The sequence below is a fragment of the Vombatus ursinus genome, unplaced genomic scaffold (assembly GCF_900497805.2).
Source record: "Vombatus ursinus unplaced genomic scaffold, bare-nosed wombat genome assembly UNPS02014801.1, whole genome shotgun sequence".
Classification (NCBI taxonomy): domain Eukaryota; kingdom Metazoa; phylum Chordata; class Mammalia; order Diprotodontia; family Vombatidae; genus Vombatus; species Vombatus ursinus.
Genome location: NW_020954579.1, coordinates 18,326,574 through 18,340,186, shown reverse-complemented (window position 1 = coordinate 18,340,186; position 13,613 = coordinate 18,326,574).

Here is a 13,613-nt window from a genome sequence, read left to right as displayed (position 1 = left end):
GGTGAGAAAAGTCCCTCTGAAAATTTTTTTTAAACCAATATGGCCTCAGGGAAAGGACAAAGTCCTAATTAACTGGAGCACCAGCTCCCACCGACTCTCATTACTGACAAGATCTAAGAACATAATGGAACTCAGGAGAATGCCCATAACCAGAGGCAGCCAAGGGATCTTGGAGCCTCAGAGCACAATTCATTTGACTACACAGAGTCCCTCTTTGCCCCCCTCCCTCCACCTCCCTGCCCCTCCACTCCCTACAAATTTAATGAATCCCAAAGAGGTAGGTGAATGGAGAGACAAGTGTTGGATACATTCACTTGACACTCACCAGGCCTGACTTATTCAGGAGTGTAAGCCAAAGACAGTTCTACCCACTCTTTCATCACATGTCACTGGCAATTCCCTCTGGAGCTCAGTCACCACTTTTATAAAATGAGATTTGCAGCTATTACCTCCCACTCCCCTCTCTCCAAACTCCCTTACCCTATCAGTGCACCCAGAGTCTGGAAACTGAAGTCACATCATTGTTGCTCCCCAGAAAGAATAGACTCTACAGGTATATGGCATACTGGCAAAGGGGAGTAAATTTACATTTGAGGATGACCAAAGCTGCTTTATGATTCTTCAGTAACTGAATGCCTTGACCTTTCATTTCCATGTTTATTTGGAGGTGACCTTTAAGCAGCAATCAGCAAAAATGAGATGGTTCAAAGGCATAAATTAGATAATGCAGCTGTTCCCTAGGGAGGTTAGGCTGTACTGAAGGAACATATGAAAGGGACACTCTACCCCAGGAAGCCACAATCCACTCTGTCCGTGAGATTAATAAGCGTTCTTTTAACCCATTGGTCAGATAATTGAGTAGTTGAAACCATATCAACACACATAGAAAACATGATTATTTTCAAAATTGAGCTACCAAATGACATTACCTTCTGCTCCTTTAACAAAAACAAGAGTCTTAACAAAAGGAGCCCTCCAGGTGTTGGGGTCAGGAGTTGTGACCACCAACTTGGTGAGCTCTACTTCTCCTAACCCAACCTCATGTCAAAGGTAGGCAAAGATTTCAATAAGATAAAACATCCTGCCTCTCAAAGACAACAGATACAAAAGATTGGGCGTGTGTATGGGAGGGGACAACCTATGGCACTTGAGCCACTGCATAAAATGACCAAGCTAACTATTTGTGATCCTCATTATCTTTCCCTCTAAACCTTCCCGTCTCCCAAATATCCCCATTTCTGTGGAAGGTGCCACCATCCTTCCAATCTCCCAAGTTTGCAATCTTCTTGGCATTATCCTCAATTCCTCACTTTCTGTCACTCCATTTCTTACTATTTCTACCTTTTAAACATCAACCTCAAATAATTCCTTTTCTCCACTCACACAGCAACCACTTTATTTCAGTACCTCATGACTTCTAACCTGGATTGTTGCAACATCCTCCTAATTGATCTCCCTGCCTCATGTTTCTCACCTCTTCAATCCACCCTACACAAGGCTGCTAATGTATTTTTTGTAAACTCAGATCTGAACATGTAACCCCTACCCAATCAATTACAGTGCCTTCCTATTGCTCCTAGGATAAAATATAAACTCTTCTGTTTAGATTTTAAAATCTTACATGACCTGGCCCCAAACTATCTTTACAGCTTTGTCATATGTATTCTCTCCCTACTCTTCAATTCAACTAAACCAGCCTCCTCACTGTTACCCACACATGACAGTTCAATCTCCTGTTTTTGTGCCTTTGGAATGGCCATCTTCCATGCCTGGAATGTACTTCCACCTTCCCTCTGACTCATTGAGTCCCTCCTTTCTTCAAGGTGCAGCTCAGACACCATCACTTACATGAAGGTTTTCCTAATCCCCCCAACCCCCAACTGCTAGTACCTGCCCTCCGAAACTACTTTGTATTTAATGACTTTCCCTTCTCTCTTTCTCTCTCTCTCTCTCTATATATATGTATTATATATATATATGTGTTTGTGTGCGTGTATGCATATATGTGTATATGTGTGTATATGTGTGTATATATGTGTATATATAGTATGTATGCATATATAGATATACTTTATGCTATATTTATTTTTATATGTATTTATTGTCTCTCCCATTTGAATGTGAGATCCTTGGGGGTAAGGATTGTTTCATTATTTCTACTTGTATCTACTGTGCCAGGCACATATTAGGAACTTAAATACTTGTTGATTGATTAATTCTTAAAACAAATATTACCATATATACCTCTATTCAAGACATTCTAAGAGAGATATAGGAGACAACATGTGCCAGACCAGTCAGACTCCTATAACCAACCACCTCGACTACTACCTCCCTGAAGACCCTGACAGAGATAGTTCAGGACCCTGAGCCCCAAAGCTGTGGGAATAGCAGTGTCAACCACCCTCAGCCCCAACCCCAGGTCACTAGCCTGATTCAAGCCCTACCCCCAGAACCATCAATGAGTGGATCAACCTTTGTAGAAAAAGGGTCCACCATCATTGTCAATGCCAACACCAACCATTGACCAATTGCCCCCCAAGGGCCCTGGGAATAGTAGTGACACCCTCCTGCCCCCAGACCACTGCTTTGCTTCTAACAAGCCAGCCTAGGTGAAGCAGCAAGGTACCTTGAGGAACAAGACAGAAGGGAGCATGTTCTAGAAAAACAAACCACATCCAGCGCCCATTGACCATCACCTCCAACTACTAACTGATTTTCGTCTTTGTATTCTCAGAGGCTGTCACGGTTCCTGGCACTTAACAGACCCTAAATTTTTTTTTAATTGAAGAATGATATACAATGACATAAGAATAGACTTGGATAAGTGGGTTTCTTTGCTACTTCCTATGTGTGTTCAATGTGGAACTGATATTTGGTTGGAAGAGAATCAAACTTTAGATATAAAGCTTGGGGTCCTGCTCCCCTCACTTAATGAAACAACAGTAAGAAGTTAGAATGAACATAAAAACCACATCCCCTGTGCTAACAATATCTAGCCTGGTACTCCCTCTCTCTGAGGAAAGCACAGTGGCCCAGCATCTGACTCCAACCTCCTCCTTCCCCTCCTGTCAGAATTAAAGTCTTTCTTGGAAAAGGGTAGGGAAAGAATAGGCTAGAGATGTCTATTCTGCCTCCCTTCAAGCCACACAATAACATTGCCACGATGTAGGGGGAGTTGGGGGGAAACAGCCCTCACTACACATCTTTTACTGCTCCCAATAAGAAAAAGCCAGCATAAATTTCTAACAGTAAAGCAACTAAGCCTTATGTTTATACCTCTGTTATGATTAGAAAGGTTCAAGAGACATAGTTTCTGGGTAATTTAATCATTTTATTAATATGGCCAGCATGTTATTAATAAAAGGATGATCATTTGGCCTCTCTTAGACCAAAGACAATCATGGTAGGCTGGGCTCAGGGATTATATGTTCTTTTGGAAGAGGAGTGGCAATCAATTCTGATTGGTTAACACAATGGGAGGTGGGCTATATTAAAATGAGGAGCTGAGTGACATAATGTCACCCTTGGATAGAGAAACTATCTCTATACCCAGACCACCCCCAGCATTGAGCAGTCTATTTAAAGAATGTATGTCCCACCCAAAACAAGGTTTAATAAACAAGAAAGTTAGTCTAATCTCATTATCAGCAATGTCTTTTAAAAGACTGAACTTTTAAAAATGAAGATCTTAGAAGCAGAGAACTCTGGCTCCTCCAACTTATTGGTTATTAATAATTATTTCTCTAACCTCTTAGGAAATTTTGGAAGTTCAGAGCTAGGAGGACCCTCAGAGGCCATCTGGTCCAATCAGTGCCTGGGCCAGATTTCACAACATCCCTGACAACTGGTCAACCATGAAAAGATTAAGATAGTAAATGTTAACAGGGTCATGGGAAGACAGACACCTGAATGTGCTATTGGTAGAATTGTCCATCAGAACAGATGTTCTAGAAATTATGTTAGAAAAGTTATTAAACTGTGCATACTCTTTGATCCAGTAACCCCAGTAATTGGCATGTACCCCAGGGAGGTCAACAATATAGGCAAAGATTTCATGTGTACAAAAAGATTGGTAGCAGCACTTTTTGTAATAGCAAAAAATTGTACACAAAGGGAGTACCTGTCAACTAAGGAATGGGTGAGCATATTGTGGAATATTAATGCATCATCAAGAATTCAGATGAATTTGAGAAGATTTATCTGAATTGACATTGATCAAAGTAAGCAGATCCAGAAGAAAAAAATAGAGATCAACCAAAATAATGCATAGTCAGTCATTTAGCAAGCATTTATTCAACAATGTGCCAGGTACTATGTGCTAAGCTCTGAGAATACAAAGAAAGGGGGAGTGGGAATGTCCCCCATAGAGAGGTGGTGAACTATAGGTACAGAATGTGGTACACTTTTCAGCTAACATATTGATTTGTCATCTTTATCTATACTGAGTTATGGGGACAGGTACTACTTGAAGGAGAGAGATCATCAAGAAATGACAGTAATGTAAAAAAAAGCATCAATAACATTATTTTTAATAATGGTTGCTCAGTGTTTCTTATTTCAGAAGATTTCATTTCCCCCATTTTTAAATACACAGTTTATATACTGGTTTTTGTATACTGTTTGTAGACTTTGTATATTGTTATATTTGCATAAAGGATGTGATCTAGTCAGCCAAAACTAAAATAAATACATACACGCATACACACACACACACACAGAGCTAAACTTCCTCAAAGTGGGAATGACTAGGCTGACAGACCCTTCAGGGACCACCCTTCCAGTCCCAGCCCTAAGTCATTCTTATTTAAAGAGCTTTGAACTTTATCCTCATTGGAAGTTGGCCAGGTTTTGGTTTCCAAGGAGTGAGAAGAATTTTAGTCTCTTTCCAAAATATTCTCTGGCAGTTCGCCTTTTACATTATTTGCTTGGATTCTTTCTTTCTAGAAGAGAAAATGAGAGGATCTAAAGAGTGGAGAGATTTAGCATGCAGAGCTAGAGGAGAAAAGTCCCTTCTCATCCAGAAAATATCCCTCTATCACAGAAGCCTTCACTTAGAAGTAGGGAAGCCCCCTCTCTTAGGGGATAGGGTTTAATAGTAACAAACAAACTGTTCTACAATGTACCTTATATAGATAGCATCCCCTCTGATCTAGTCTCTCAATTTGCCCTGGTAGGTCAGAATCCCCAGAAGGATGACAATCTCAGGTCCAAGGTATTCTGTGCCTCCATGGTCATAAGCTCATGAGCTCTCACATCTGGGCTTAGCTTTACTTTCATCAGCCAGAGGGCACAGTTAGCTTAAAGCAAAACCATTTACTGAAATGGCTTGTGAAAACAACAGCAAAATATCTCCCCTTCCACATAAGACATTCTCCTCCATAAGTCTACTTTTCTCCTCTGTGTCTGTGTCTATAGAACTCACAAGTGAATAAGCACAGATGTCAAGAACAGAAGGGCAGCTGGGTGGTACAATGAATACATCACCACCCCTGGAGTCAGGAAGACCTGAGTCTAAATCTAGCCCCAGACACTGTGACTCTGGGCAAGTCACTTAACCCTGCTTGCCTCAGTTTCCTCATCTGTAAAATGAGCTGGAGAAAGAAATGCAAACCACTCCAGTACCTTTGCCAAGAAAACCATCAAAGGGGTCATGAAGAGTCAAACATGACTGAGAATGACTAAAGAACAACAACAACAGAGAACACAAATGGCCAAGGCATATTTGAGGAATAAATCAGGATCTCTTATGTTGTAGGGTTGAAGAGTCACTCACGTCCTGCCAACTTTGGTCTCAGTCTCCATTGCATCTCTCAGTCTTCCAATCCCTCACTGCTTGACTATAGTCATCTCTGCCTCCAGCTTTGGGTTCAGCTGACATCCAGGCCTAGGATACTATTATGGTCTTCTGGAGGACCCATACCCTAAGCAGGGGTAGGGAACCTTCGGCCTCTAGGTCCTTGGGTGCTGCTTTTTGACTGAGTACAAGTTTTACAGAACAAATCCTTTTAATAAGGAGATTTGTTCTGTGAGGTATGGATTCCATCAAAGGGTCGCAGTTGAGGATCAAGAGGGCCACATGTGGCTTTGAGGTAACAGGTTCCCCACCCCTGCCCTAGGGCCAGCAGGTATCTTCATCCTAATGTTTTCCATTTCCTAATCAGGATATCCTATTTAAGGCAGCTAGATGGCTGCAGTGAATAGAGTGCAGGGCCTGGAGTCAAGAAGAGTCAGGAACCAGAGTTCAAATTTGGCCTCAGACTTATTAGCTGTGTGACCCTGGGCAAGTCACTTAACCCTGTTTGCCTCAGTTTCCTCATCTGTAAAATAAGCTGGAGAAGAAAATGGCAAACCACTCCAATATCTTTGCCAAGAAAACGCCAAATGGGGTCACAAAGCATCGAACATGACTGAACAGCAACAACAAAGCAGGATATCCACACCAGGTGCTAGATTGATTCCTCTTGTTGATTTGACTATGCTCTGAAATTGAAGTCTTACTGTACCAGACCCTGCCTTGTGCTTCAAAATGCCATTGCTGCTAAGGAGATGCTAAGAAAGAGAAATGCCCCTCCCCGCCACGCACACACTTGCTATACCATCCAAGAAGCAAGGAGAAAAGAGAGAAATGGGGGGAAAAGTGAAAAGGGAATCTTTTGCAGAGCTCTGACTCCACAGTTCAATTTCTCTACTTTTAAACTCTCGCTGAGGCTCTACCATCTTGGGGACAAGTCCATTGTCTGGGACTGTCTTCGTAGAATTTTCCAGAATCCTTTCAAATGCAAAGAGGCCAAATTCTAAAGAAGGTACCATCTTTAAAAGGTGAAAATAGACTAATCAGAGGGCAGGGAGGTGGCACAGTGGAAAGAGTACTGGCCCTGGATTCAGGAGGACCTGAGTTCAAATACAGCCTCAGACACTTGACACTTACTAGTTGTGTGACCCTGGGCAAGTCACTTATCCCCATTGCCTAGCAAATTAAAAAAAAAAGAGAGAGAAGAAAATAGACTAATCAAGGTCTGAAAGGGGTTGCCCACATATCATTATGTCTGTTTTCTGCCCCTTACAAGCTAAGAATTCAATCATTCAAACTGGGCAATATTTTAAACTTCATTGTAATTTCACTCTAATTAACCCTACCGATACATTATACATATATGCTACATATATATTATTGCATTTGAGCTTCAAAACAACCCTTCCAGGCAGATGCCACAGGTATTATTATCCCCATTTTGCAGATGAGGAAACAGAGGCTTGACCAAACTTATACAACTAAATAAATTTCAAAAACTGGATTCCACCCTAAGTGGTCCCATTTGCAAATCCAGCACTGTGTCCTCTGCACCATGGTGTCTCTTACAGAAAAAGAAAGTCTCCCTTCATAAGGATGTTTTTGCTGGCCACCACCTCCTGCTCAAATCAGATAGGTTCAGTGAGAGCTGAAATTGACCTTAGAGATAGATCATGAAGTCCTATCTCTGCATTTTAAACATGAAATGAGCTGAGGGTCATGGAAAGAAGATGACTCACTGAAGATTGACCAGGCTTTATACCTAAGCAGAACTGAGATCAGGAGCCACCTTGAGAGTCGGTGACACCGACATCTTAGCAAAGATCTGGTGCTAATAACCTTGATCTTCCAGACAGTAAACCCACTAGCCTGAGAGGAAAGTTGTAGGTAGAGAAGATACTTTCAAAGGCTTAAATAAGTTGCTCCTGAGAAGCTGAATACTGACTATATTGGGTGAGGTTTTTTTTTCCTTTGCCTTTTTATAGGAAGTGTGTGTGTACATTGTATACAAGGGTGTGCCACAAGGTCAATCCTTAGGTGATTAGGTATGATTAGGAAAGAGACTTTTCAAACGAATGAAGAAACTTAAGTGACTGAGGGCATCCCAGCAGAAAGGCAAGTGTACCTAGAAAAGGAAGAGGTTGGGGTTGGAACTATGATGTCCCAAGAAGAATATAACTAAAGAAAGAGGAAGGAAACCCATATCCCAGTCCCAACACTATCCCTAACGAGCTCTATGACATCAGGCAAGTCACTTATCTTTCTCTGGGTATCAGTTTCCTCAACTGAACCTGAGGCTCTTAAAGATTCTTTCTCACCCTAAAACTCGCTATTCATTAGGCTCAAGAATTACAAAAAGCATAATTCTAGGTTGTGGGTATGATGTCTGAAATAAAGCAGGATGAGGTAGGGTTTACTTCACTGTATTTCACCATGGCATGAAGCCTACCTTATTTCACTAGTCAAATGAAACAGAGATGATTCCAACAGAGCTGTAATTTAGCACAGGCTAATAGGGATTTTCCCCTATTAGGGCTCCAACTTGGAAGAAGGGTGCTTCCTCTGGCAACAGAGCTCCTGTACCTTGCCTCCTAGACCTTGAGCACACAGTACAACTACTCCCAACTGGTGGTTCAGAGGACAGCCCTATATGAGTGGGGTTGTGCTGGTAGGAGGAACTTATCCCCCTGAGGGAACTGGAGGTAAAGGTAAGTCTGGAGAAGGGGTGCCATGGTAAACTGTCCTCTGAACCACCATAGGACCCCCCCCATCCCAATACACAGCCATATTTGCCCTAGAAACAATTTCAGTTAGTTTACAATTATGCATATGAATTCCTTTTTTCTCTTACTTAGAAAATAGTATATATGGGTACATGAATTGATAGACGTATATCTTTTTTCAAAATTTTAATCTTTTATTTTTTCAATTACATGTAAAAACAACTTTTTACTCCTCAATTTTTACAATTTTGAGTTCCAAATTCTTTCCCATTCTCCCTTTCCTCCCCCCTCATTGAGAAGGCAAACAATTTGATAAAGGTTATACATGTGCAGTCATGCAAAATATATTTCCAAGTATATCTTTTTTTTTAAATTTCTTATCAATAGATGTTTTTTTTCCTACTGAAGTTGTCCTCTGATGCTTCATTGTGGCCTGGAGTCAACCATGGGTTCTGTTAAAGTGATGGCAGTAGAACAGACTCTGTAAGGTCTCTCCAAGCCAGAACAAGATTCAACAAATTAAATGCCACGAACATTTATTAAATTCTTCCTATTTGCAGCCCCCCATGGGGCAGCTAGGTGGAGTAGTAGATAGAGCACTGGACTTGGAGTCAGAAAGATTCACGTTCCTGAGTTCAAATCTGACCTCAGGCACTTACAAGAAAGGTGACCATGGACAAGTCATTTCACCCTGTTTGCCTCAGTTTCCTCATCTGTAAAATGAGCTGGAGAAGGAACTGTTATCTTTGCCAAGAAAACCCCCAAATGGGGTCATGAAGAATCAGACACAACTGAAACAACTGAACAACAATAAAAAAAAACATGTAAGGTGCTGTGTTAGATGCTAGGTATGCAAAGGTGAAAACGAAATGGTCTCTGTCCCCTAAGGAGTTTACATCCTTTTGTCAAACTTTGGCTATACGAACTTTCATGTGAAGTAGGATGACGTGGAGATCCTTCATCCAAGGATGGGCAAAACTGAACTCGAGACTCATCACCAGGCTGTTTGTGGGCTAATGAATTTTTCAGCCACAGCAATTCATGAAGCACTTCTCACAACCACACAGAGGGACTGCAATCTGTGTTGTGGAGGAACAAAGACAAAATCACAGATCCTTGAAGTCCTCAAGGAAAGATTTTTAGTCCTACAGGAGCAAAGTGAAATCTGAGTGTCCAAGAAAGAATATTCTGCCTATGTGGGTGCCAGTGGTAACTCCCCTTGAAATCAGTGAAGAACTGTATGGTACTGCAATTCCTCTGAGAAGTGATGGGCTCTCAGACTTGCTCTCTAGATACCCCTCAGAATAAATTGGAAAACATTATATAACTAGACCAAGAGGCAGGGGGACCATTTAAACAGGCTTATGAAACAAGAGGAATTAACAGAGTGTGGACAATTAGCATAATCTTTGCCAGAAACAAACAGGAGAAGCAGAGATCTTGAAAGAGTCAAAATTGTCCCCTTTGGAAGCTATCAATCAAGGCCAATAGTACCAAGGGGACAAGAGGTATGTGGCAGAGGGCCCGGGGATAGTCTATGCTTTTTGAACTTTTCTAGCAGTAGGGAAGGATGAGATGGACTAAAATGTTCAACATAAAGAGGGTAAGCCATTTTGAAATTTAAAAAGTATCTACAAAGTGTTTACTTCACCCATGGACAACTGAATGTTGATTGTGCCCTTTGGCCCATGGAGCTCCTAAAGAGAAAGGTAAAAAGAATTTCCCAGATTGAAAGGCTTCAAACATGCACTGGAGAGCCCAGGGTGGAAAAACAGATACAGAATTATGATCTCAGGGTCTGTAGTCCAAAGGGCTTTGAGCAGCACAGTTTCTGTACTGACATTCTTTGTCCCCAGGCTGCTGAGACGGTCTCACTCCCACAGTCCTGACCCCTTCCTTTGTAGTGTCTTCCTCTGCTCATGCTTCTACTCTCCCAATTCCATGTGGCTTTTCATGATCTCACCTTGCCCAGCTGCATGCGTCTTCTATGCATCTCAAGAGTTAGGTTACGTTTTGAGTCTCTCCTGGATTCACTGAACTGACTTTTAAAGGTCACCTAGAGATGTGGCCTGTTATTCCACATCCTGGGTTGTTGTTTCCTTTCTGGTTCATTCAAGAGACTTATTTACATTTCATGAAAGGATCACCTGGCATGGTCGCATTTTTATGGTTAGTTTAACACAGAGATTCTTAATCTTTTTCAGGTCACAGATCCTTTTTGCAATCTGGTGAAACCTATAGAACTCTTTTCAAAATAACGTTTATTCTTCAATTGTCTCAATTACAGGTTATTGAAAATAAAGATGGCATTTTTTTCCCATCTAAAACCCCAGAAATCCACCCATGTATTCTTTGCAGGTCCAAGGACTCAAGGTTAAGAGCACTTGGTTATCCAGCCTCTTTTATGTTATTGGGTCTGGTCTGGGAAAGACCAATCCCCTTATAAAAGGAAACAGAAAAGCAGAAGAAGATAGTCAGGGACTTGTCAAAATATTTTGGAGATACCCTGTTTTCCAGAGCTAAGGCTTAACAAGCAGGCTGTGCCTTGAGCTTGGCATAACAATAATCCTTTGCACTCTGATTGATATCACCCTTTGGCAAAGTGCATTGCTTGGACAGTGAACCAGGTGTTCACTGAGGAATTTAGCTCCCCTTATTTTCTAGAGCCATGAATCACAGGTTCACAAATCCTTGTTCCTTGTCACTGACAGATGCTGTACTCCTGTTCTGTACCTGGCAGGGTGGCCACAACCCCTAAGACCTGAGACAGTAACTGTTCCCTTGGGACCCAAGAATGCCTGTATTGTCCTAAGAAATGCCAACCATGAGAACTATCTCAAGATCTAAGAATGATTGTGTTGTGGGCCAACCTCTTTCATGTATATATGTGGCGCCAGTCTTAGCAGCCTTAAGCCTTCCTTCTTCAGAGAGGGCTTCTGTATGCATACATCATTTTCCTCTCTCTGAAATTAGTTAAACTTCAGTTAGTGTCCTGACTCTCCTGTCTCTAGCCTGCTCTGTTGTTTGGCTTTGGCCTCCCACAGGTTAGAGACCAGTTCTGGTCCAGTTAACATACTCAAGATTCAGTCTCAGGCTCACTTAGACAATCCGCTTGTCTCCCCCTGCCATGTGCTTCTGCTGTAATCTGCCTTGATGCTGGTAGGGGGCAAGGGAAAGAAATTCCCTCCTCCTCTTACCATTGCTGGAAGTATAAGGGGAAAGACAGTGTGGGAAAAGTTCCAAGCTAGAAGGGTCCAAAAGAGAATGGAAACTAACCCCTATAGAGTACATAAGAAGGAAGGAATTCTAACAGACGTCAATCTCTCCTGACAGTAACTTATTAATCATCTTTGATGGATGCCCTAATCGTTAGAGATAAACCAGTAGTTCTCTGTATCATCCCTGAAAGGTGCTGGAACGTATGTTTTTCAGTAAGTGTTAATGAGTATGTTCACTTTATATGGGCAAGGGTTATATACTCTGTAATCTTATCAAGTGTACTGGAGAACTCAGATTGATGAGGGACACTCCTGAACAACACACTATTTAAAAGAATAACCAAAAGAAACCTCCCCTCTTTGGCACCCCCGCTTGTTTCTGCCTCTCTGATTGGAGGACTGTGGGGCAGAGCAAAACACTACTCCCATATCCTCCCATTACAGAGGACTCAAAATGCCAGCAATCTCTTCATTTGCCACCAGCTGCTCTGCTTGGTATTGACTCCACTATTATCTTCATCATGCCACCATGCTAGGTACCCTACAGCATCCTAACAACTCCCCTTTTCAGTTTCCTTTTGTGTATTGCCTTGCCCCATTAGACGCTAAACTCCTTGAGAACAGGGATTGTCTTTCTTTTATATGTCCTCAGCACTTGGCACAGTGCCTGACACATAGGAGGCACTTAATAAGTGTTTATTATGTCATATCGCCCTCTCTCTATAAAAGTCATAGTATAATAGGATCACCAGGATACCAATCACTCAATTCAGATGAATTTATTCAATATTTAGTGCTGTAAATCATGACTTTAGTTCTGACCTCCACCTTTCAGTAATTATTCTTAGGTGAAATTAAGGAAAGTCTCCAGGGTATATATGCTTTAGCAGCTGTTGTACATGCAAATGACTCCCAAAGCCATATCTCCATCTCGATCTTTTCTCTGAGTTCATGCTTACCACTAGGCTTTCAAATATACAAGGATCCAACCACACTATGTTTTCAACTGCATTTGAAAGCTAGGCCAAGTCTTTGAGGTCCTAGATCCAGGAAGACATTGGATCGTCTTATCATCTGCTTTCATCAATGGAACTTCTGAAATTAAATGATACTTTGCCTAGATTCATTCCTCAGTACCTAGCATATTCTCACACTCTCATATTCTCCCAATCCCATTGCAAATGAATTCCCTCCTCATGTGAAGTTTACTCCATATGAATGTATTATCCAACTGAAATCCCGGTGACCATTATCTAACGACATGCTTGACATTCTCCTTCCTTTCTCAATGGATTCAATACCTGGTCTTCCTTTCTGCCCTATCTCCTGCCCTCACACTAAGGGGCTTCAACAGGTATGCTAATGTTTGCTCAAATACCCTAAATTCCCAGTTCCTCAAATATTCAATTCCCAGAGTAATTAAAATCTTCATATCCTTTGACCTAGAGATTCCACTGTTAGGCATACCCCACAGAGGTTATTGACAAAAAGAAAGGACCCATATATACCAAAATATTTATTTTTTTAATTAATTTATTTTGATTTATCAACAATCACTTCCATATGCTTTTGGGTTTAAAATTTTTCTCCCCCTTCCTCCCCACCACTTTCCCCAAGATGGCGCACAATCTGATATAGGCTATACATATACATTCCTATTAAACATATTTTCACATTAGTGATGTTGTAAGTAAGAATTAGACCAATAGGAGGAACCACCAGAAAGAGGAAACAAAACTCATCAGAAGAGAAAAAAAATAGCAAATAGTATCTGCATTCAAATTCCATAGTTCTTTCTTTGGATGTGTATAGCATTTTCCATCATGAGGCCTTTGGAGATGTCTTAGATCCTTGTATTGCTGGGAAGGGTTAAGTTTA